At 37.9% G+C, this 27363-nt stretch overlaps 1 long non-coding RNA gene across 1 annotated transcript; it reads right to left on the bottom strand.

Moving 5' to 3' along the window:
* Nucleotides 1-22930: 22930 nt before the first annotated feature.
* Nucleotides 22931-24022, bottom strand: LOC309494894. Its single transcript, XR_014204475.1, has 3 exons — nt 24000-24022; nt 23778-23880; nt 22931-23339 (listed from the first exon to the last, which is right to left on the bottom strand). It is a non-coding gene; the product is annotated as an uncharacterized lncRNA (long non-coding RNA).
* Between the last annotated feature and the right edge of the window lie 3341 nt (nt 24023-27363).

The following is a 27363-nucleotide window of genomic DNA, read 5'->3' as shown; positions in this document are numbered from 1 at the left end:
GTCGAAGCTCAGAATGTTCGTCTGGACATGACGGCGTGTGATGTCTCTAAATAAAAGAGTTTTTGGGGGGATTAAGTGTATTTATGCTCAAGGATGAGTTATGTATTTGACAAGGTCCACAAAGTTTTCATTTGCTCTGTGGTCACACATTCCTTAAAGAACCCACATGATAATTCCTTAATTAATCCTTTTAAAGTTAGTATAATTGGTAAATGATGTATTCATAGAATATATTAGGTAAGCATGTTAGTGTGCACATCCCATTGGAAATTCAATACATATCAGAGTTCTAATAAAAACTCAGACATATGGCGTGTATACGTCTAATGTGAGAATTTCAAGGTATTTCATTGCTAATAGTTAATGTGCTAAGGTGTTAATGTGAAGTTATTGTTGTCATGACAGAAGAGTTTGAATTATGTTCACAAATAATGTAATATATAGGGTGTTATTTGTGATTCATTATTCCACATATGCAACTTGTTTTTGCAGTATTGTAATGAGGACATATTTGAAAATGATTCCTTCTGTCTTGTCCTTTGCCCAAAGAATGCAATGGATATGTCTTATTCCCTCAGAGCATGCTAATATTTAATTCTCTGGGAACAACAACTGTTGTGACTCATAGACATCTGGTTGTATAAATCGATTTGCACAATTGCACCCTAATGTTTTGTTGGGTGTTAATGTAAAATGTTTAGTTCTCAAGTTGTTCCAAACCTGCGCGGATGTCTTTCTTCTGCTGAACACAAAATAAGATATTTTGAAGAATGTTTGAAGATTTTACTAGTAATCTACTAGCAATTTCACTACATCATTTTTTCACTGTAGATGATACCACACTAATATTGTAAGAAAAAGAAAAACATCTCAGAAGTCAATCCTTCCTTCCTTCCTTCCTTCCTTCCTTCCTTCCTTCCTTCCTTCCTTCAAAGGGCTTGTTTTATCAACTCTGGACTTTTTCTAAGTGGACTTGAAATGGTGACAAAAAAAAAAAAAAAAAAACCTGTGCATCTTTAATCTCTGAAGTTTTGTAAAGCTAACCAATTAGATTAGAGCTTGCCATAAGTACTTTCTTTGTGTTCATAATGCGTCAGTTGATGGATTATGGTTAGTCTGTGGGTGTATCATCTGAGACTGTAGGTTCTGCAGATGTGCTGCTGTTAAAGAGCTGATTTTCCTCTCAGAAATCAGCAAAGTGCCTTTTCTAATCTGTCCGTGTGTTTTGTTACAGTTCTGTGTAGTCTGAGAAATCTAAAAGAATAGCCGTCTTGTGTTGTTCGGCCTGCTCTAAGCAGGTTGAGGTTATGGAACAGTAATTTGCTCTGTATGAGCTTAAATATGGGCTCTCTCACCTGTTTCCAGCTTTAATTATTGTGTGCTACACGTCTGGGGAATAGTGAAAGGACTCTGTGCTGGTCTCCTCATTTTAATGGTATTAAAAGATGTCACGCTTATTTCCACATCAGTAGTAGGTGTCCCCCCCCCCCCCCCCCCACACACTCCCTCCCTTTTTCTGAATGTGAATAAGTATATTAATTTTAATAGCGAATAAGAAACCTATTTCCAATTGTTATTAACCTCTGAATTATTGCCTTGTCATGCTCTGTATTGTCGTTACCCAAACCCCCCACCCCACATACTAAAGTCTTTTTCTAAACTCTTTAAAATTACAACACATGATGACATACTGAAATTAAAAGCACCAGACTGCAGTTTTATTTATGACTGGCGTCTAATCACATCAGATGACCAAAGTAAGGGCTGCAGTCAACATTAGGAGTAACATACTGCATCTCTACTACTGCCTGAAGTTATCTAGAGCTGTTATAATGCAGGAGGATGGCTGTACTCTGCCTCCTGTTTTGATGAAGACACTTTTGGAAAAACAGCTGTGTACAATGTCTGATTGGTAAATGGAATGAATATGCATAGGCGTCCCCATCTGCGCTTCACGATTGTTTTGTCTAAATAATAATATATGGCTGTAACACTCCATGAGCATGCTTTTAGCATCAGTCATTGTTACTCTGCCGGAGTAAATAACTTAATTTGCCTCTTTGTCATGATGTGTTTTCATTAATTTATATTAGGGCTTTACAGTTTACAATTATACATGACATGACATGACATCCTAAGAAAGTACTGGTTAAAAAGTAAATACATTGGTTTAGGGTTAGTACCTATTGAATTTACCATAAGAATGCAGTATGTACATGTAGAACAAGACTAAATAAAGTGCTACCTAAAAATATATATGGATATATTTCTTTACTTTTTTTTTTTTTTTTTTTTACTTTTTCATATATTTGACACTCTTTGTAAGCTCTGCTGTTTTCTGTTGTCTGATTGAAGTTCTGTCTGGAAGAATCCTCCAGCACCACAAATGGCTTAGTTTCTAAAAGCATTACCAAGTCAAAACAACCAGCTGGAACTAACCCCCTTTAGAGAATTGTGGCTTAGTTTTTTTCCCCTCTCTGCTTTAAGCTCCATGCATATAGAATAGCAAGCCTTATAGGAGCTGTGCACACCCCACCACGCACTGTGGGTTCCGCTACTATATCTATTATATACTGTATCTGTTTCCTGCCTTAAGCAGTCATTTGCAATGGACAAAATAAGGAAAAGAAAACATATTTTACACTGTGTCATCTCATTAACCTTAGATATTTCCCCTGTGCTGACTAGATGGAGAGCATGTTCAAACTCAACTTTGACCCTGCTCATTACAATCGCTAATAAGCCAGTAAACCGGGTTTCTGTGAAAACACTGTCTTCTACACTGGTGACCTCTAAGTGTTTCAGCTGTTGCCTGTAATTCTCTTGCTGTACATTACATAATGTGTTTCTTTGCAGAGTCAAGACGTGCATTTAATCCACACGCGCCATCAGCTCATTTGATTTATTTATTTATTATTAGAATATAGCTGACACTGTAGACTTTGAGTATCATCCTTAGGGCTTCCAAATGTGCTAAATAATGATATCTTCCAATTTGTAAGGAAATCAACTGTTTTCTATATTAAATCCATAGAGGAAACAGTGTGTCTTGTATTTTAACATCCAAGAACGCTTCAGTGTTAACTGGATTAGAATCAGATTACAAGCATTAAAATTGAAATTTAAAGATTGGAAAAAGGATGTGCATGTATGGATGTAAGTGTGATGACATCGGCTGTTGCTATACTGTCTGTATTTCAACTTAATATAACCAATCTTTTAGCTTTCAGTCAGTTTCTTGTGTATTTAACCTGTTAAGCTGCAACGCCACTTTTGAAAAATCCCCAGAAATGACATACCCAAACTGAAACAGATACAGTTCATGAACCCTTTGCACTAAAAGCACAAGTATGATCTCATTTGAAAGCTGACACCTGGTAGTTTATTGTAAATGTAGAATTAATTATTGTCATAATGAAAAAAACATTTTTTAAATAGCTTCAAAGTTTTGTAAAGTTATTAGAAATGTATTTTTATGAAACATATTCATGAAAATAAAATTGAAGTGGGCACTGTAGCAATCTAGAAATGCACGGCAGCTAAAGCCATATGTGTGACCATGTTATATTTAAAATCTGAAAATGATAAGTCTAAAACTCTGTATTTAGTTAAATGTTTTTCAAGATCATGTCAAATTACTTTATTTTGCATACAGTATATATATATATATGTGTGTGTATGTATATATATATATATGTGTATGTGTATATATATATATATATATATATATTTTTTTTTTTTTCTACTGGATTTGTTTATGATAATTAATGTCATCTTTAAATGTTTATAAACTGTCAAAATTCTCTTGTGTTATAATTTTCATCGGTAAAAGCTAAATTAATAGGCTTGTAATGGTGTATGACATGCGTGACATTAACATTATTATTATTATTATTATGATCATTTATTTTTTTACAACAGATGCAAGGATGCATCTCAAATGCATTTTTAGCAGTTAAATCAGTCAAACAATGACTGAATCCGCAATGTATCACTATGAAACTCTTAAATGTTATGCATGTTAAAAAAAATCTTATACACATGCATACTGTAGCTGCAAGAATTCACTAATATATTGATACAGAGTGTCCCTTATTGCCAAAAAAATGAAAGAGTTCCTTATTTTTCTTTGGCAACCCTATTATCTTTGATTCTTATATAACTCTGTGAATAGGTTTTTTGTCAAGATGGGAATACTGTGATCTGAAATCCATGGGACTTCAGTACTGATGAACTATATGGATAACTGCTATGTGTTCAGTGTATTTCAGGCCAGATGAGATATTGAAACATCAGTGCTTGCTTTCTTTCATTATATTCAAATATATTCTGAGTTGAGTAGTGGAAATTGTGTTTGATGGGTCTAATCTGATACTTGGATTGGAACTTAGTCTAATATGAAGGTTTAAAAAAAAGACTAAATTAAGTAGTCAAGTTACTATGCTATATAACCATCTAAGAGCAAATGGCCATATAATTTCTAGGCTGTGATTGCTGCATTAGACGTCATATTTGATTTTTTTTCTTTCCTTAAAATGGAAACGTATTGAAATTGAGTGGAATGTAATGAGGCAAAAGGTCATTTTTTTTTATTTTTTTTTTATCAGTGACACACTTTTATTCAGACTCACATTGATGTCAGGCTGTAATACTGCCCAATGGTTCTTGCAATTGAGCAAAGGTAGATAGCATTATAGTCATTATGTTCTTAAATGAAACCTCAGGCAATACATTTTCGGTCTTCTTTACTTGAATAGAATTTAATAAAACCTAACTGAACTTTTTTTTTTTTTTTTTTTTTTTTTTTTTTTTGATTCAGCAATTCCTTATTTACTTGAGGAATTTAGCTTGTTACATTTGAGTCAATAAACCAATAACTTATTCTATGCTCTGCACAGACGTATTAACATATTAACATATCATTAACATATTAACATTAACAGATTCATGTTGTTTTCTGATGAAATTCCACTAGCAAAACCATTTTATCTATACTAAACAGTAAAGCACAGTATGACTTGCTTTGCATGTTTCCGTATTTAATATCTTTTACGTCTTGAAAGCAGAGAAAATTACAGTTCTTGGAATCTTTTCAAAATATGGAATGAGGCCATTTCCCAGGTGCCGGCAGAATGGAAGAGAATGGTCTTTGAGAGCCAACAGAACACACAGACAGGATTGATGAGCCGTGCTTAATATAATAGAATCACTAACCAGCATTGGTGAACACACACAGACCCAAACTGTTCTAGGGGGTTATGAAACGACTGACCTCAGGGGATGTACATAAAGCCATCAATCCTCAATCAGGCTATATTGTGATGAGAAGAAGTCCTTTGATTTACCAGGCCGAGTGGTGACAGTTGGTGGTGGGCCGTCTTGTTGACTAGCGGAGAAGACGTTAACTGACTTTATGAAGCCGTGCTTGAGGTAGTGGTTTGTTGGCCAGTATAGAATGCCTTATGGATATTGTCAAACTATGCAAATGATCCTCTTCTCCCTATTTCTACTCTTGTGTTTTGCATGGACTTTATTGGAATGAGAGGAGAAGACTCGCTAACCGTTTTGTGTTTCCTTTGTGAATAGTACATTTTAATGCGGTGCCGTGAGGTATATTAACAATTATGCAAATGTATGGGGATATGGGATATGGGAATGCTGATTGCTTGGCCACTGTTGGAGGAATAGAGGAAGCTTTGTGGTGGCATGTCAATATATCTCTATTATTATTGTTGTTGTTGTTGTTGTTATTATTAATATTGCTATTGTTGTTATTATTATTATTATCATTAATCAATCAATAAAAAGAAATTAAATAAAAAAGAATACATTAACTAAATTAATTAAAACTATATATTAATAATATGAATATGAATATGAATAAATAAAAATGCTGTAAATTAAACAAATTAAAAATAATACATGAAATGAAACTAGTTAAAAATCAATTGTACAAAATATTAATAATAATAATAATCATCATCATTATTATTATTATTATTAACATCTGAATTCATAAAACAATTTTTTAATAAAAAAACATTTTGTAATCTTTTTTAAATTTAGAAATTATTCAAAATGTATTCAATATGCTCTCGCCTCATATACTTGGGATCAAATACTGTTCTAAAAGTAACAGAAGTTTTTTTTTCTTCAAGCATGCTTTGTTGACGGCACAATTAGCATTGGTCTTTTATGCAACTAATCTCCATCAGGAGAGTCCCCTTGTAGGAACCTGAGGTTAAGCGTCTTGTTCAAGGGCACAACAGTTGCACAGTTCATATCTTTAACCACAAAACCACATCACCCTCACTCAACTTTGTTCACATCAACTTTAGATAAAAGTCACTTAGAAGTTAGTATGAGTCCAGTGAGCCCGGTTCACCCAACGTGAGAAGTTGAAAACATCTGAAGTAAAATGAGTGTTGTCACGGGAGGATGTGTTTGCATGCCCTTTAAGACGTCCTCTTCCATTAATTTCCTGAGCCAACACCTTTCCAGTCCACTTAATGTAGAGCTAATTCCATGACCTTAACATTGATTTGCAGTTCTCCTCCTTATCAGGTTAATCAATTTGTACTGGAGGCTTCTGCAGATCAATATCGGCTTCAGATCCAAAGTGGCATCTGCTAGTTATGGTGCACGCTCTGCATTTTTGATGCTAAGTGAATCTGACAGTTTGACCAACTTCAAAAAGATATTAAGCTGTCAAAATATAATCTGACACTCGCAGCGGGATTTGTGAGGAGTTGCATGTGTGATGATTTAAGTGTTTTGCGCGATAGAAGTTTTGTCTGTGTTTTGAATGTGTGTGGGTAGAAAATATGTTTAGCTCAGTATAAAACCAATTATGCCTATAGGGAAGAGCCCATAAACCATATATAACCATGTGTGCGTAGGTGGAGGGTGTACCAACTCTAGGCTAAGGCTAGATGCGATTCCTCCTTACAAACACATTTAAATAGAATGTCATGAAATAGTTACGTGTCGCCTATAAACAACCTACACATACCAGCATAAACGCTCTTGTTAAAGTGGTTAATATGCGTGATTTGGCATGACATGATAGTTCAAATAATAAATAGCCTAATCTTTGCCTTACCTAATGCAGTAATCATATGTTGTTGTTGGATTATTGCCTATAAAGTGTGCATAAAAGCGCTCCCTTTATAATCACTTAGCTGCGACTCATCTTAATTCATCGTAATCTCAAAGTTCTGCTAATCAATTAAGCTGACTGTACAATGAATATCTTATTTAGCCAACATAATGTCTACACTTTTTGTTAGAAGTTAAATTATAACAAGAGGATTTGAGAGATCAGATCTAAGCACTGGACATTTCTAACTTGTACAATATTTTTAATTTTAAAATAATTAAAATGATGTGTGTGTGTGTGTGTGTGTGTGTGTGTGTGTGTGTGTGTGTGTGTGTGTGTGTGTGTGTGTGTGTGTGTGTGTGTGTGTGTGTGTGTGTGTGTGTGTGTGTGTGTGTGTGTGTGTGTGTGTGTGTGTGTGTGTGTATATGTGTATATATATATATATATATATTTCCAGGCTAAGATTACATTTTCAAGTCATCTCAATGAGGATTCCACTAGATCTGCATCTCATATGTCCTTGTTGTGGGAAAGTAAGATCTTTAGCTCTCTTCTATTTTCAAAAGTTAATGTGTTGCTCACAACGCTCAAAAGTGACTGTTGCTCATGACGCACCATAGCCTTTTATTAGCCTAGTGTCATGCAGAGAGTTTATACGTGATTATGTTTATAATTTCCTCATAACTGCCAGCGTTGCCCTCGGCTGCCATCCTCAAATTTGTCATATTCCACTATTGTGCATTTTGAATACAGAGTTCTAATAATCACTGTTTCTATCATCTGACTCCAAGATATGCCATGAATTCTAATGATCTCTCATCTCGGTTGGAGAGTGACCTGTAGGGCATTTTATCAGGGAGAGAAAAACATACTTGTTTTAATGCTGTCACCAGAACAGCAGGTGCACTATACGAATTGGGCACGCTGGCAGAATCTTCCTCTCTCAGTTCTCAAGTGACGTCCCTCTACAACATAAGAACACAGAGCCGGGAAAGGTTTGATGCTGCGAAGCGAGGAGGAAACCGAGGTCTGTCTTTTTGTCTCACGCGATAGGTAGCGGATCCTGCCGTTGGATCCGGATTGCGACGACTGCTCTAAATAATTCTCAAAGTGTAGCGTGCAGCAAAATGTCAGCTTTCTCGCCCTAGAAAACAATGTAGGTGAGCTGGGCTTTGTGTGGTGAGACAGCTTGTGATTCTAAAGTGGTAAAAAAGGAAGCAGGCTAGACTGTGATGTACAGGGTGTTTTAATAGTTTCTCTTGTATTAAAGTAGCTTTTTGGAGGACTGTTCAGGAGCTTTCAGCTTTTTGTGAACCCATAATAATCCCTTAAATAATATTTAAATGTTGACTGTGAAAGCGATAAAACTATGTATAGAACTTTGTATAAAAGGGATTTCAAACTGCTTGATACATTTTTATTACTTATTTTAACTATGGAGTTCTGGGTTTAGAAATAATTTATTGAAACTTTAAATGTTTAAAATTATATTGGAAGGCAAGGTTACAAAACTGATTACTCTGTACCTTTTAAATAAAAAAAATAATAAAAAAAACCCGTCATATTTGAGTTTTTTGCAAAGGTAGGCATATGTCTACCAGAATGGCAAGTCAGACTGAACAAAAATAATAATACTGTATATGAGGTTTTTACAGTGATGCCACAGAAGAAACATTTTGGGTTCCTCGAATAACTGTTCATGTTATTAATAGACAAACCATTTTTCACTATAAGGAACTGTTTGCGTGATGGAAAGTTTCCATGGATAATAAAGGTTCTTCATGTAGCAATACACTCTTTGAAGAAAAGGTTCTATATAAACCCTTAAGGGTTCTGTCAGACGCTTCATATAGAGGGGGGGGGGGTTAATTTAAGACATTTCTCATTATATATATCTTTTTTTGGCATAAAGTGTTCTTTAAAATTGAGTCAAGAACACTAGGGTTGAACCCCATTGAACCGTATGAAGGTCGTATGAATTTGTACGAATTAGCCACCTCATAAAATACGTTTGAATTGCCGTGAGATCGGTTCGGATATTCAATGTGCTATATCCATCATAAGGTCTTGCATGTACATATGCTGAGAGTGTTTATACAGTAAGTCTATGTGCGCGCATATAGAATATTGAATATTTCATTACGGCATGTCTTTTCTTATCTGTACCTTCTCAGGTATGTTCCTCTGGGCCATTATGAGATGTGTGCATACCTATGTTGCTCTTCATGAATGTGCATGTGACAAAGCCCATCGGGATGCATGTATAGCAGGTGGAATGCAGCAGGCAGTGCTGGCATGCCCTCCAACCATCCCCACAGAGAGGGATCACAGCACCCCATTCTCCAGTGGGAATTCCTCCAGCAAGGTAATTTAACAAGCCTCTGATACAACATGTATGCTGGTCAGAAGAATGACTCTTATTTTCAGTCAAAGAGAACTTCAAGCTCCCTCCGGAGCAAAGAGAGGACCAAGTCTTGGGCGACAAGTCTAGCGGGAACGCAAACTGTCACGCGAGACCCAGCCGACAATCCATCATTCCGCGGCTTCACCCAAATTTAGCTTCTGACTAGAAGTAAAAAATACCCACGTCACATTTTTAACCAGGGCTGTGAGCTGCCAGTTTTTCATGTAGAAGTATTCTCATGTGATGCTTTTGATGCTTTGTTTTTATAAAGCGAGACTCGGTGGCAGAGAATAGCTGAAAAAAATGGCACTTGACATTTGCAATAGCTGCATGGTACCTGGAGGCCTAATGTCTATTAAATTGGACTTAATCCAATTTGCCTCTATATATGCAGAAAATAGTAGTATGTCACTGTGGAGAGTTCACATGATGTATTGCCAAACTAATATGCACCACCACCATGTTATGTTATGATTCAAATAAACTGGAGGTTAGAATCAAGGATAACTCTCTTGAGGAAGTGAGCCTGGATGCATGGAATACTTAAAGGAACAGTTCACTCAAAAATATTAATAATAATAATAAAGAGTTTTAACACAGCATCAATATTATTTAAAACCCATTAGCTGTTTTTTAAGCCTAAAAAATGACAAAAACAACTTATCATGCAATTTGTGTGCTTATATTCTGAGTCTTCTGAAGTCTTAAAAGTCATACCGAAATAAATAATTATTTACTGAAAATCTTACTCAAGTCATCCATCCATCCATCCATCCATCCATCCATCCATCCATCCATATGATGAATGATCTCAAAGTTGGGCTCAGATGAATACATGTAGGATAGAGCTCTCTTGATACAGTCCAGGTTTAATGATAATATATCAAATTATGCTCTTGAGACATTGCCTTAATTTGCTTAATTGCTATTTGCTTAATTTACTTCATTTGCATTGTTTATTCTATAATTATGGAGTTGTACCTGTTTCTCAAACCAGCACACAGATCGTTCTTTATTGAGTAATAACTTATAAAATGCAGGCGTGTAGTATAATGCATTGCTGGACATGCTGCATTCACCATGTTGCTATTTCCTTTGTTTGTTTGTTTGTTTTATTGTTTTTTGTTTGTTTTGTTTTTTAATCTGACGTACTAACATTTTTAATGGGTTTTGTTAAAAAAGTACAATTTAACCACAAGGAACCATTTCCTGGTTCCTGAAACTTTTGCTGAATCTTTTATTAATATTGTATATCTATCTATTTATTTTTTTACTTATTTTTTAAAAAAACTTTGTGTGAGATGAGATGTCCACTGGTTGCATACTTTGGTCATCCCAGTATTTTGTGCTTACTCCATGAATATTGTATTTTCTGACAGCCTACTCATTTGAATGATTTTTGCAATCCTATAAGATCATGACAAATCACACTGTACAACATGGTTCTAATAAACTTGGATATGATGTGTGTACTGTTGACTGTACAATGATGAAACCCATTGAATCGTAGGCTACGACACAAGTTAATATAGAAGAACAAAACGTCATCAGCATGCGCTAGTGGTAAACAAATAGAGCAAGATGAAGCACATTTTGGCAATTGTGTGTTTTTTTTTATTTAATTTAATTTTATATGTGCTGAAAAAAAAGAGGACAAAGCGATTGAGGAGAATATGGACGGGGTCATCATGGCTAGGGAAAAGAAACAAACTTGGCATACCAATTTGCAAATGGAGCTTGAAAGTTTCATTTTGCATTTTTATTGGCTAGTAAGTAGGCGTAGGTTGTAGCAGCAAACACACTGTGAGATGATCATAAATGCCTCATTCATTCATTCATTCATTCATTCATGATCATGCAAAATTTCTGACACAGTCAGAAAATGATCGCAGGCTCTCTTGGGTCGCAAGACTGCGACAACGGCCATCTTTGAACCTCTCTCTTTTAAGCACAGATACATGCACTCACATTCAATAACAGCTACAGCCAACAGGCTAGAGAAGAAAAAAATTAATAAATGTATATAAGCTACCTATGCTATAATGTAGCTGTACAGGTCTGTCGTAGGCATTAACAGTGAATGGGGAACACTAAGTTAGATGTAAACATCCCACTGCAGTCACAGTACCCAGCAGACGCTTGTTTAAAACGGAAGTAGTTTAGCATTACTTTGCCGTAGCTCACTCGCCCATACACGGTCTCACAGGGAAGCAATGGCGCACCGTGGCTCAGTCACTCCAAACAGCACCTGGATCGCTGATTCACCACACCAGAGCCAGCAGTAAATTGACATGGTCCCGGTCTAAGCACCCCAGGTGTCTATATATAAGCCTGCCTCCATCACGTTAGGTGGCTTACTAAATGCCCACTCCACCCCCCAATTAGTGGCGTGATTGGAGCGTGAAAAAAAAAAAAAAAGTATAAGAGAACGAGAGTAAACTGAAGGATCCTAATCCTAACCTGGCCCACAGGCTACACTTTGTTACTGTACAAGTACATTTTTCAAGTATCTATATTTTATCAGAGTTCTTTTATTTTGAGAAACTTTTACTTCACTACATTCCAAAGCATAATATTGTATTTTTACCCCGCAATATTGCTGTAAAAGGGCGAGCTGTTTAGGCCCATTGCATGTGGACATATTTTCACATCTCTCTCTCTGATATTTCATAATAATTTCAGACTGAGCTCTTATCTTAAGCTCTATCAGTAGACCCATCTCTCTTTAATAGCTATTTAGTAGAATATGTTTAGTAGTAATAGTAGTAAAATAGTAAGGGTATCTGTACTAAGTAACGTTACTGGATTTGTACTCCGTACACCACTGGCTAATAAACTAGCGTCTTGCTAGCTTGCAAATTATTGGTTGATACCTCACTGGCTGGCAAACAACCAACAAACAACAGGCTTGCTCAAAAGCTGTGCATTGAAAGTGAGCTTTACCGTGATCATTGTATACTTTATTTCACAACTAAGTTATAAGAACTTACCGGCAGACTCCATCATCGACTCCAGCAAAGAGATGGCCATATCGATGCCCCCTTCTCTTCCCAAACTCGCCGGTCTGTGTCCGTAGATGGCTTCCATCATATCGAACCACTTCCAACTTTTTCTGTGAACACCACTCCGGCTGTTGTGGTCTTTCACATTACGGTAGTCACTCCGCAGTTTCTTTTTAATGCGGCACTGCTCGGGCGTCCGCTAGAACCCCTCGGCAGCTAACCTCTCAGAAACATGCTGAAAAACCTTTCCGTTTCTCACCATGCCATCGAGTTCCCTTTGCACCCTTTCATCAACGATGATACCCAGGAACGTCTACACCTCCTGGGTCTACCACGGTAACGTTATGTTGCGCACCGACATTGTTTTGCAACAGTGTTGTGTTTTAAAAATGGCGCCTCTTGCGTTGTCGTTCCCCTTGTTGCACGCGCAAGTTCTCTGTCAACCAATCAATGTTCTGCAGTGAGTCTAGCTCTACCTTTTAGTTACCGTACCACTGTGCTAGGTACCCCAACGGAAGGGTACCGAAAAAGTGGTGCAGTACGGTTCGGCATCTTGGTACCATTCACAACTTTTAACAGTGGAAACGGAAATAATTGCTTTACCGTACCGTACTGCTCAGTGGAAACGTGCCATTGGTGACAAGCTAATGCATGTGAGATCACACTTCAATGCTTTTCATAATATGTCAAATGTTAGTGTGTGCATTTCACTAACTGCTGTAAAAAAAAAAAAATTGTGATGTCACTACTCTTTCTCTTCACATTGCACGCCAATCTGCCAAAAGTTCAGCAAGAAATAGCATTTACATTGAGCTTTTTGAGTGTTGCTCTTTTCTTATAGATAGAAAAATGAATTCTCCCTACTTGAGATTGCATTTTTCGCAGGCTATGAATACCTTATCCTGCTTTTTGGGAGACCAGCCAAGCGAAAAAAAAAAAAAAAAAAAAAGAAAAAAAAAATCTATATAGACGGCATTCAAGCATAAAAGGTTCTTCTATTTATGGCTTTTGAAGATGACCAAAATTATTATTATTTTAATGTGTTGTCTTGAATGGACGTTTTTTTATTATTTATTTTTTACGTTTGCTATTTTTGGAAAGCTCTTTGGTAAAATGGCATTTGCATTGCATTGAAGAGGTACTTTAATGGCTGGCTTGAAATCCTTGAAATGGATGGATGGATGGATGGATGGATGGATGGATGGATGGATGGATGGATGGATGGATGGATGGATGGATGGATGGATGGATGGATGGATGGATGGATGGATGGATGGATGGATGGATGGATGGATGGATGGATGGATGGATGGATGGATGGATGGATGGATGGATGGATGGATGGATGGATGGATGGATGGATGGATAGATAGATAGATAGATAGATAGATAGATAGATAGATAGATAGATAGATAGATAGATATTAGCATTTCACTCAATTAATGTTGTGGAAGGTTTAAAGTGTAGCTCCCCCCTACTGATTTAGAATTTAGGCTTATTAAGAAACTGACAGAGGTCACCATGACTTTTCTCTCGCTTCAGGGCACATGTTCTTTCTTGCCTTCCTGCTTTGAAGCGAGAGGAGGAATGTGCAGGACACCGTTTGATCAAAGCAAGAGCAAAATAATTTGGCCTTCAGGACTTTGTGAGGTATCTTAGCTACCTCATCTCCAGACAGCACAACAACAACAACAAAACAGGCCTTCAAAATAGCCACATCCTCCTATATCCAAACATCTCACAAGTCTTAAAGGAATAGTTCACCCACAAAATGAATCATTGTTGACCTTCATGTAATTTCAAATCCACATGAACTTCTTTCTTCTTTTGGAACACAAAAGGTACATTTTTGAAAGATTTGATTAGGCCTGATACGCTTTTCAATATTGGGGAAAAAATATGAGATACCATTTATTCTTGAATTATTTTTAAATTCGCCTTTTATGTTCCACAGAATAGAGTCATGAGGCTTTGGAATAACTATTCAACCGTGGCTGACTGAAACTGCTGTATTGTCATTGCTCTTCTATAGAAGTTATAGGCCAATATAGTCCATCTCTTACAAATCACTTTGAAAATTATGTTGTTTTTGCAATACACTGTATGTCCATCATATAAGGCAGGCAGATTTGTTTACTTGGGGCTCAAATATCAAATTTGACTTTGACTTCCCCTGAAAGCTAACAGCTTACTTTGTCATTTAACTTCATATTTTTATTGAAATCTCATTTTGGCAACCTCAATGCTTGACAGATATTGTCTTTTAATATACAGTGTCTATGACAAGTTGGTTTGCTCCCAAAGGCGTCTCATTTCCAGTTCTTGGATGCGTTCTTGACAACCACTAATTGAAGGATATTGATTGAAAGTCAACAATAGGCCCTCTGTGAGTGCGGGATGTAACATCTCTTTCACATAAGCTGATAGCACTGTGCTTTATCTGATTGACGTTTAATAGTGATTCATCCGGAACACTTCAAAGAATTCACCAACCCCTCCAAATTAAAATAAAGCAGCATACTGTAGTTTAACTTTTGTGTTATGAGTTTCTTTCTCTACCTTCCTCTGTCTGTATTTTCATCACTATGTTGTTCTTCATGCAAAGAAGCTAGCTAAAGTCAGCGAATAAAACACTGACACAATGATGAACAATTAACAATAATATTCCCAATAACATATCGTTTTACTGAATAATAAAGTAAACATAATTTCTTAATTTATCATTGTAAAGAAACCTCATTGCTTATGCTACTCTCTGCTATCTCAGACGACGACGTCTCCTGTCTGCCACCGTAACTTTTGATGGTTGCAATTCGTAACCTCACCACTAGATGCCATTAAAAATCACACACTGCACCTTTAAGATAAAAAGTTCAACAACCGAGACTTTAGGCTTGTTCGACTTCATACAGCTCTGCGCAGACCGATCGGCGGTTGACTTGAAGCAGTGCATGCCGGTTAGAAATGTTGTCCGACTTGATACAGCGCCGACGCCACGTGACTGTGACTTATGACATCAAAGTACCGCGAGAGCATTTCGAGAGTAGCCGGAGAACTCAGCCAGCGCAGCTTCTCAAGAGCGGCTGCACTGGGCTGCAGGAGGGCTGATGACGACACAGCTGTCCCACGATTGGCCGGATTCACCGCATGACAACGATCACGTGTGTTTCGTGTTTATTCGAACACCCTTTAGTTACTCAAAAGCTCACAAATCAGTTTTTTATAACAGTAAACACTCTTTTCATGTCGTATGTTATATTGTGTCATGTTTATCAAATTAAAACTGATTAAAAAACGTATAGACTCCACTTCATTAATAGTAGCAATTATGTTGAACTGTATTCTTGTTCAAACAGACGCTGTATGAAGCAGTACATAAAGTAGGCCTATTGAATGAAAATGTCTCTGAAAATCTGTGTATTATTTGGCCTATATTACATTTATTTCACTTCAGCTGTGGTAAAGTACGCGAACACCACGTGAGCGGTCACTACGGGAACCAGAAAGTGTCCGACTTCACGTCTCCGTTTGCAGCTCCTCCCCGCCTGCACGCGGCTACTCTCGCCGATCGGTTACATCCAGCCGCAGCCGATGTCGAACACACCTATAAGCTGTGTCCCAATGTGAAGGCTGCATCCTCCGAAGGCCGTATTTGAAGGCCGATTGGCCGCATTTGAAGGCCGATTGCGTCACAGCGGCGCGACGAAGGACGTCCCAATTCAAAGGCTGCATCCTTGGAAGGTCGCATTTGATGGCCGATTGCGTCACCGTGGCGCGATGAAGGCTGTCCCAATTCAGTTCTGCATCCTCCGAAGTCCGTATTTGAAGGCCGGTTGCGTCATCGTGACGCGACGAATGCTACCCTGAATCAAAAGCGACGCCAAATGCGTCCTTCGTTTCCCGTGAAAGGAAGGATACATAAATGAACACTTAGCGGCCTATCCTACCCTATTCTACCCCATAAGTCATTGCGCGCCGTTGACGACAGCATTTATTTATTTATTTATTTTTAAAGGCGGCCGAGACTAGAGATCGGTGGTGGACAGCAAATTCACATTTAAATGTAAGTATTATGTTTTCATTTATTTAAATGGCTAGCGAAACCGAGTTAAAGTTTATTATAAACTTCATCTTAACTCCTTCGTCACCATTGCGTGGCTTCATTTGTTAGGTAGTTTGAGGCAAAACTTGTGCTAATATTAGTTTAACGACCTATTTGTAATATTTGCACTAGTCTATCTCACTTGTGTATTAGGCTAAAAGAAATATGCTAAAGAAGTAAGCCCACAACAATAAGAAAAGCAGTTGATAAGGCAATGGGGTTTCACTTTTATGTGTTTTTGTAGTGCTGTCATGAAAGCTATGTGGTTTTAACCAAATTTGAGTATATAGAAATATGATTTCTTAAGTATTTTGTATGCATGTCTTGATGTGTCATATTTTGCAGTGTTAAGAATGCACTTAAGATTGCACCCCTGTGTTAAGCTTTTTTAGAGCAATTCAGGAGAAAAAAAATACAAAGTATGTCTGCAATGTATTGTTCTGTTGTTGTTAACAAGCCATGGTTAATTTGCTCTGCCCTTAGGATTGCAAGTGTCCTGGGACAGGTGAGGGTGTGAGTGGGAAACCCACTGCTGAAACTCGGCCCTGGTTTGTCCTCAGGGCCCACGGTGAGGAGGAGCCAGCACCAGCAGCACCAGCACGAAGGCAGAGGCGAAGAGAGCAGGGAGAGGATGGACAGGCTGTTTTCTCTTCTTGAGAAAATGATTGAAAAATATATTTTTTTCTACATATTCTTTAACTTTTTTCACTATTTTTTAAAAGGAAAGAAAATCTGTACATTATTTTTATGCAACTTTAAATGTGTAAATAAAAGAGAATGAATTGTTCTGGACATTGTTTATTTTTTTGACAGTCATAATTTCTACATGAAACAAACTCTTGTATACCTTTTTTTTTTCAAATAAAATTGGTAAATGAAAATCATTTGTTCCATGGCCTACATTAAAGTACTTTTTCCAACTATTAACAACATACGTTAAACATATCAAAATCAACAAACATTTACAGTACATAAAATAAGAAAAAAAATTATGTAGACCATTATTAGAATTCATTAGAATAATAATTAGACTTTCAAAAAGAGTAATTTCTGAAAAAAGTACTTTTAATAACAAGTTTTTAGTAACAAGAGTAAAACTAGAGGTATGTATTCTGCAGGGGAAAAAACTCCTTGTCAGGGTTTTTATTATAGTTTGTATTTATATTATGCTACTCCTGCATTTTACTTATGAATATTTTCAAGGTTGTTACATTATATACTTTTGTGTAGTTTAATGTAAAATCATATGTGAGGGAAACAAAGGTACTTCAGTAGGTTACTTCACATTTGTACGTGAATATTTAATGAAATATGCAGTTCCGAAAAGTCCCATATCAGTTTGAAAATTAAAGTCTCATATAAGTTTGATATGTCCCATATCAAAGGGCGCATTTGAAGCGCTCGGACCGGTCTAGCCTACGGAGGATTGTTCTTGTCGCCTGGCAACCGTGACAGCTGCCGATGACGAGCGCGAGAAATACTGGACTTTTTTTTATATTCAATTGGGTTTTATTTTCAAACAGGGCTAAACCGAAAATACATGACCTGGCAGCGCCGGGGCTGAAACATTCTCACCATGTCCTCCAGTAAAATATAAAACATAAAAATGACAATAGCCAATTCTGGCTCCATAGCTGTTTACTCAATTAGGCTATATCAAATGAATGATCAGGATGGCAGCTGTCCTCTCGCACTGTTGAGGAGCGGTGATCAGAAACACCTGGTTGCGCAATTAGGAAATCCTATGAAGGCTACATGGTGCGTCCTTCGGAGGACGCAAAGGCTGCATCCTTGAAGTCTTCAGTCCTTCGAAGGATGCAGCCTTCACATTGGGACACAGCTATAAACTGTTTCACAGACATTTGATAAACATAAATGGAATAAGTAGCCCCTGTTATGGTCAACATCAAAAGTTGCAGTGAGTATATTGTGTGGTCACCAGCTGCTTTAAGTACAGTGCATCCCATGACTGAGCCATATTTTCCTATTATTTCTGTGAGATGTTACTCCACACTAATGTATATCTAAAAAAATAAAAAATATATATATATATATATATATATAAATGTGAGCAATAAGGTACTCGAGGCTCCGCTTCACGTTGTGCCTAACAACGCCCTTCAGCCGTGACTTATTAACGATACAGAACTAGCCTCGAGTACCTTATTGCTTTTGTAAAACGGTTACCACACAATACAAATATTAAAGCCCCAAAATATATATCAAGTAAAATCACTAAAAACCTTCCTTCCACTGGAAAAAAAATAGTCCCTGACCATGAACGGCAACAGAAGTTACATTATTTCACTATTAGATGGTGGCAAAGACTGTCTTTATGAGTGAGTCAGTCAGTTTTTATAGACTTTTATATTGAAAGGACTGAAACTTGTGAACACGGAGGAGCAAGACACAACTGATAAATGCTTTGCCTAGCGCTGTCAGAGTCAGGGAACGGGAAACCCCCTTTACTATTTAAAGGACAAGGTATTGCAGCGGACATTCAAACAGATTTTTTATTATGAACATACTGTAGGACTGACCTGAAGGAAAGTGCTATATCTGAATGCTGGTACACTTGCTCACCAGAGGTGGAAAGAGTACTGAAAATTTGTACTCAAGTACAAGTACCGTTACATTGCTGAAATAATACTCAATTACAAGTAAAAGTACTGGTGTCAAAAAAGTAATTAAGTAAAAGTACAAATTACTCTTCTCAAAAACTACTCGGAGTACTAGTTACTAATTACTTTTTAGCTGGCGATAGTTAATGCATTACCAATAAAAATATACAACCAAATCATAGATTTATGTAGAAAATAGCTACTTTTAACACATTTTTACCTTATTGTCGAAGGACATTAATTAGTGGATACTGGAATTTCTAACTTCAATATGACACCTTGAAATATGTCAATATTCAGTAGGCCTAGCCTATAATTTTTAATACCATCGGGAAAACTACTACATACTAAATATTTTAATATCTACATTTTTGTCCATCCATTTTGTCAAGGCAATCATTATTTTCAAGCATTGAAAAGCACAACACTCATTGTAACAGTAATCTATTTGAATGGAAAAGTTTAATTCAAGTCTTCTGAAGAGACACGTCCACTTTATAAGGAGAGATTTTAATTCAGGCTTTTGTTTACATATTTAAACATTGATCAATAACCATTACAATAATCTAATATTTACTCACTCAGTGTATTTGTCTTTACAATAGGGTAACGTGAACTGTTGCAATAGCTCACACACAGCACGAGGAAGCTTGATTTCAATTCAAACTGAATTTAATTTGCAAAAAGACTAGATTTTTCATAACTTTTGACAGCGTTTAATTCAAGAGCATGGAGAGATTGGAGCTGGACGTCATTTGAGTCTGCAGTGAGAACCTCTTGGAGAGATTCGCGATTACACATGATATGACACACAGTCCGAGAGCGCACACTCAATATCCGAGTCCAGTTCACTCGTAGCCTACATTTGAGAGCTCGCGTCCAGTTTTCTGCGATTACATGAATGTGCCCTCGCGTTATAATATTGTTCGTGACATTTGCCATTAAAATATGCCATAGAAACTTGCAGGTATTAATACAATTATGCGTAATAGGCCTACCTGCAATCCCGCGCTGAGGGGAGGCGGGTGTGTCAAACTCGCTGTCGTTGAGATGAGAGAATGAGAACACGCAGCTGGTATCGTATTGGTGTATAGGCCAAAATGAGTATTGACAGATATTTCAGTATTGATATGTATCAAAATATAGATATTTTGACAGTAGTACTATGTAGTTTGTTGTTCCAAACTTTCAGTCCAGCCATTAATCACTCTGAGCTCCTCGCCTCCTTCATGATCAGCTCTTCAAAACCTGCTGCGACTGCGGCGGCTTTCATTCAGTCCAAATATCAGGGGTTTTATTGGTCCGTTTACGATCGAATATTTTTATTGGCTACCGAAATGCCATTCAAAGATTTGAATATCAATTCAAATTGTTCTCAGTAACGAAATGTGATTTTACAAGTAGCGAAGTAGATTACTTAGCTTAATATGTACTTGAGTACAAGTAAAATTACAGATTTAAAAATATTCTCAAAAAAGTACAAGTACCCAAAAAAACGACTTAATTACAGTAACGTGAGTAGTTGTAATTCGTTACTTCCACCTCTGTTGCTCACTCAATCTCTCTCTCTCTCTCTCTCTCTCTCTCTCTCTCTCTCTCACACACAATACTCTACATAATACTGTAAGCTTCAATGAACAATACCAATGAGAACAAACATATATTTACATTGCTAAGGGTGCTGTGTAGTGATGCATTGAACCGTTGGGTGAAGCGGTCATAGACGTTTTTTATCGTGACGCTGCTATTGACCAATCAGAATCAAGGACTATTCGTTTTATAAAAATATATATATTAGGGGTGTAACAGTGTGCAAACATGACGGTTCGGTACGTACCTCGGCTTTGAAGTCACGTGTTGGTATGGGTTAGTGCAGCAATTGATCCATACTTCAAAATTTAGTAGAATAATCAAATAAAACGAATAATCCTCGTCCAGTTTATTGGTTAAGTTGTCATCCCATTCAAAAACGATTTATTTGTATTTGAGACACTTTTTTTTCCTCCAGTCAGTACTCCCGGTCTCATCCTTGGTGTTTATGCTTTATTTTATGTGCAGTTTTGTTGGAAGACATGAAGATGAGTTGACAAGGCTTCAGAGGGAGCAAATGTTCCCTCATATGGAGCATCACATGAGGGGGTAAAGCTGAGACTCCCTGTTGGTCCGTGGGTGAAAGTGCTTATGTGTTAGCAGATCAAAGCCCTGGCGGTGTTACCCCCTCCTGCGCCATCTCACTCCTCCACACCTTCTCATTCGTCCACCTTCACAAAGAAAACACAGACCTATGATCCCAGCCTGTTCTACCCAGGCTTTGATTCACCAGGCACAGGATTCTTATTTTCTTTCCAGGCACGGCAAGGTGGCTTTGAACTCCGGCGTCGTGGAGAGAAAACCATTCAGCTTTGCATGGAAGGAGCTAAAATCCAATAACTGCCTGTCTTCTCATTCTCCCTGTGGTATCAGAAACATCATAAATACTTAAATGAAGTTCTAGACTTAGCCAGTACATATGTACACAAGTTTGCTTTAGCTTACAGATGAATTACCTTTTGTTATATAAGAGCAAATGGCCTCATGTGGCGGCTCTTTGGGTCACCGTGGGGCTGAGTTCACATTTCCTATTGTCGTGCTGTGCAGCAAAGCATGTGCTTTGTTTACCTGCATGATTGATTTCAAGTGGAGTTATGTACTGAGCACTGTGAGAACAGGACTACAGCTCTTGTATCTCTCAGACCCATAGGTCATGTTACAGTCATGGCTGGTGTTTAATATACTGTCTGGTTGCTTGGCCCTTGTGAATATGCTAGCCCATCCTATACTCTCAATTATTTACTTTCTTATTTACTTGGTAAGGATCCGTGCATTATTAAGTCTGGCTGCGATCAGTCACGTACATTTATTTACATATTGGCTGTTTCAGTGAATTTTTCCATATATCTGAAATGAGATTTTGGAAATGTAAAATAAGGTTATTGGTATCCCCATTTTTGTACTTTGAACTGTCCCTTGAATTCTGGGAATATTTAGGGTATATTTATAAAGGTATCCTATATACATGGCTTCAGAGGGAAAATCATATTTAAGTGTGGCTGCCATGCCAGATCAGTCATATTTTTCAAGTAATATTTTAGTGAACATTTCCATATATATCTGAAATGAAATTTTAGAAATGTAGAATAGGTTTATATCTCCATTGTTGTACACTGTAAAAAATAAAAAGTTGAGTAAACTTAAAAAAGTAAAGCAACCAGCTGCAAAGCATTTTTGAGTTTACTCAACTTCAGTGGTCGAAGTTCATCCAACTACCAGTCCAACTCAAAGAAATGAGTTAGCACAACTTTGCAGCTGGTTGCTTTACTTTTTTAAGTTGATTCAATTTTTTACTTTTTTAAGTTGATTCAATTTTTTACTTTTTTAAGTTGATTAAACTTTTTTACTTTTTTAAGTGGATTCAACTTTTTCAAATATCTCACCCAGATACTTGTATAGCCTTCACATTAAGAATCCAAATGCAGGGAGTAAACCACACTGTAAATACAACACAATACAAAAGACATTGCTATCATTACAGAACTTATTTATTGACAAATATTCTGCAAAACACCACATTTTCTATTTGCATTAGGTACACATATTTTAAGGTGATGAAGTTCTATTCCACTCTTCAAGATTAATAAAAATTAAAAATAAATGCACAAAATTAGAGTACAAACTGGAATAAATAAATGCTCAACCTTACAATTATCCATATGGATTGCAGCTACTTGGACAATCTTTTGAAGGACTATGCAAAATAAATCAGCCTTGCGGAGCACTTTAGGTCAAGATAAATAAAAGTTTTTTTTTTCTAAACAAACTAAACAAATTTTTTCTTAACCACCAGTTACTACTGGTGTATTTTAATACTTTAGGATAGTCCATTGGGGCCATAAATCAAGCCAAAGAGGAGAGTAACAACTGTGGCAAAGGTCTTGCACATTATCTGGCCCAATCTGCTCTTATAGTACTACAGAGAGGCACCTTATATTTGGGTTTGAGTGGCAACATCATCTTCAACGATAGTTAAGATCCTCATCTTCTCCCCTTGTGAATGTCTTCTGGCTCTGTGTCCTGCAGTAGAAAATAAATCAGCATAAAATTAGGGTCATTTTTATTTTATTTTATTGAATTATGTTAGACCAGAGTGTCCCTAAAGGTCTGCTCATGTAACTTCACTTGAAACACGGTCATGTTTAACCTTATGATTGTGCACTGTATTGTTTTAACAGGTTAGATATCAGAGGGAATGTCTCCAGACAGTGTTGTGAAACAGTACTTTTCGACTGTCTTTGCTTTGATAAAATAACAACTTGTTGAATTTGTGCTATCAGGTGAAGTCAAACTGATCACTGAGAAAGTTTCAACTACGATTATTTAATAAAGTATTTTTTACCATGACTTTGTCTGTTGATGATAAGTTTTGTATATCACACAAAACCTATCTCTTAACAGCATCTGGTAAATAGGTGAAATATATCAGGTGTGTGTATACGCTGATGATCTTCTTACCAGGCAAGTCTTCAGAATGTTTCCAGACTTTTCCCTCATAAACAAAGGCAGACCTTTAAGAGTTGTAGACTTTCTTTGAGGAAGCACATTGGAGTTTCTGTGTCTGAAAGACAGAAAAACAAATATGGAACAAGTTATATACAAAGAGAAGCATGGGAATTACCTTGAAAAAGAGATGGCACCATTTAGCCTTTAACCAGAGAGATATGATCAAATAATTACTTGATGATCAAGTTGGTCTAGGAAGATCTTCATCTCATCTCCATACGCTCCACCACTTGCTTTGTACGACTAGATGTGTATTCATTTAACCAAGAGAAAAAGGTGCTCTTCGGATCAGTTTGTGTGATCCTGTAATACTCAGCAGAGAGCAGAGACCCTAAAAAACAAAAAAAAAACATTGTTGAAACAGTAAGAATTAAGTGTAGACCAACACAAGTAAATTCAGTTCAACTCACCTGATCTTTTCAAAAATAAAGGCCACTGTTTCAGCACATCCAAGGATCTTGTCACTGTACTGATGTTCTTTAGTCTAAAAAGGACAAATACAACAGAACAAAGATACATAATTTTATTAAACAAAACAACAACAACAAAAATCAGTTACAGTAAGTTAATTTAACATGTAGTAAAAATAATAAAGAAATTGAATAATCAAATGTGAAAAAGAATCAATGCATACTAGTTCCCCTTCGTTACGGGGAACTCCCGCTGCGTCATATCAACGCTACGGGGAATGCCTTATCTGAAGTCACTATACAACTATTCCAATCTGGATTGGTGTGCGTCATCGTGCGTCATGACGTTGCATGTGACGGTGACCCGGACGCTATATAAGGGTCACAGGAACAAGGAAATGACAGCTTCTGTTCTTCAGCAGCGTTCTATGTCAAACTGTACGTCTTATTTGGTGTTGTCTGTCAAATCTACTATGGCGAAGGCAGTGTGCGTCTCCTTGATTTAAGAAAAATTAAAGAAGCAAGGATGGCGCACACTTGCTTTGTGGTGTTGGGTTGTGAGCGGAGCTTGCACGGACAGTTCTCGAGGGCACTGTCTATTTTGTGCAAACTGAAAGGATTCTGTGACTGGGATCTCGCGTTTGCCGAGGCAGCGCGTAGGTTTATGTCTGCATTGCAATACAGAATCTATAGTGGCTCGGATCTCGCGTTTGCCGAGGCAGCGCGTAGATTACGGCTACTCTGCAATAAAGATTCTGTGACTAATCTTGCGTTTGCCGAGGCAGCGCATAGATTAATGTCTGCATTGCAATACAGAATCTATAGTGGCTCGGATCTCGCGTTTGCCGAGGCAGCGCGTAGATTACAGGTCTGCAGGGTGTAGACTCTGAGTTTACTCTTCCGCTCCCGCCTGAGCCTGTTTAAAAAGAATAAAATAGGCTTGCGTTCCTAGTGCATCAGCTCGCGTCTGTCGAGGCAGCGCGTTGTCTGTTTGCATTGGGTTCGCACGTGGAGCAGTGTTTACAGGTCTCGCGCACGGTTCGGAAGCCCGCGTCACTGCGGCTTCTTCCGACCGTGTTAAAGACCCGGTGTTTGATTTATCTGATTCTGAGGAGTCAGATACTATCAACACTGAACCACGAATATTCACCACATTATGAGGAGTTGCTGGAGAAAGACTGGGGCTGTAATGTAATTAAATGTTTGGTAATTTAATAAGAAGGAAGCGTCTAAAAAGAGTGCTTCCTGCAAACCCAGTCAAAATCCTTGTGTCAGAGTCTTCCTTTTTCAAACGATCTCCATACTGAGGTACTGAGATTGTGGAATAATTGAAGAAGAAAATTAAAGGGGAATTTAATGATGCAGGGGGTAGAAGAATATTTCTCCCAGATATCGTATTACCTCTGATGACTCAGACACGTCCCTCCAAAATTAAAGTGGAGCTAATATAAATATTATCTCGAATTTGGTAGGGAAGGTACCTACATATGGTAGTCCAGGTCCCCCGGGGACAGTCACCAGCTCCTCATATTCTGGGAAGTCACCTCTTCCCCTCCCCTTCCCCCTGTACAGGGCTCGGGGTCAGAGGAGACGTTCTCATAAAAAAAAAAATTTAAAAAAATAAACTATGAGGTCCTGGCGTAAAGACGCGGACCCTTATGGGCACTTCATATTATTTTCGGTTAGTTCCTGCCGATCTATCGCTTCAGGTCACCGAATCTCAAAACCTGAGGTCAGTCTCGAGGGACTGATCTCCTTATTAGATTATTCATCGGTTACGTCCTGCCAGTAAACTGCTTCAGACCACCGATAAGCACATTATATCACCTGAGACTAACCCAGAGAAATTGATTCCTCTTGTAGATTGTTTAGACGCCTGGTCAGGCCTTCCGAATATATCTAAATGGACCCTGGGTATAGTTAAAGGATATAGAATCCAGTTTAAAGTAAGACCACCCGATTTTAACGGGGTATTTCACACACTGGTTTTCTCACATCAGCGCCAGGTGATGGAAAATGAAGTTGAATCTCTTTTAGCAAAAGCAATAGAAATTGCCCCTAATCAGGAGAGGGATTCAGGTTTCTACAGCCGTTACTTCATTGTTCCGAAAAAGGATGGTGGACTTCATCCTATTGTAGATCTTAGAGTATTGAATAAATCTTTGAGGAGATTTAGTTTCAATATGCTCACTATACCCAGTATCATTCAGCAAATCAGATCTGAAGACTGGTTTGTGACAATAGATCTCATGGATGCTTATTTTCATAACTTCATCATCCATTATCATAGGAAGTTCCTTAGGTTCGCTTTTGGGGGGAAAAGCTTACCAATATAGGGTTCTTCCTTTCGGCCTAACTCTATCCCCTTGCACTTTCTGTATGGATGCTGCCCTTGCTCCACTGAGACTTCAGGGGAACCGCATCCTAAATTATTAGATGACTGGCTTATTCTGGCAGAACCAGAGACGCTAGCAATCCAACATCGAGATGTTGTTTTGCGTCATCTTCAGTGCTTGGGGCTAAGGCTCAATGTCAAGAAAAGTTCTCTGTCTCCTCTTCAAAGAATAAAATTTCTTGGAGCTGAGTGGGACTCGCAATCTATGCAAGTTCACTTGACCCAGCCACGTACTTAAAGTATCGTGGCTGCAGTTAGAGCTATCAGGTTAGGCCAGGCCATCACTGTCAAACATTTTCAAGGAATTTTGGGCCTTATGGGGCCCTACAGTGGTGGCTCGGGACCAGGGGGTTTTCCCCAAGGGGCAACCCCTTCCGTATGATTAGAGTTACGTCCAGGTACCTTCGTTCTCTAGTCATATGGAAAGACATACGGTTCCTGTCCCAAGGCAGGTGCTTGGAGCTTCGTGTCCCAGAAAAATTCTGACCACGGATGCTTCCCGCAGGGGCTGGGGTGCGGTCATGGAGGGCCGGTACACCCGCGGGGTCTGGAAGGACCATCACCTCTCATGGCACATCAGTTGCCTGGAGATGCTGGCAGTATTCTTTGCCCTCAGGCATTTCCCTCCAGACCTCAGAGGCCATCAGGTCCTTATTGGGGTGAGGGCTATGTATATACCTGTGGTTGATAATGTGGGAGCAGACACCCTGTCGAGGCAGGGGCCCAGGCCAGG

Source organism: Leuciscus leuciscus, assembly GCF_965113295.1.
Source record: "Leuciscus leuciscus genome assembly, chromosome: 3".
NCBI lineage: Eukaryota > Metazoa > Chordata > Actinopteri > Cypriniformes > Leuciscidae > Leuciscus > Leuciscus leuciscus.
The sequence above is the reverse complement of the archived record's forward strand: the minus strand, read 5'-3'. Positions and strand labels throughout refer to the sequence as shown.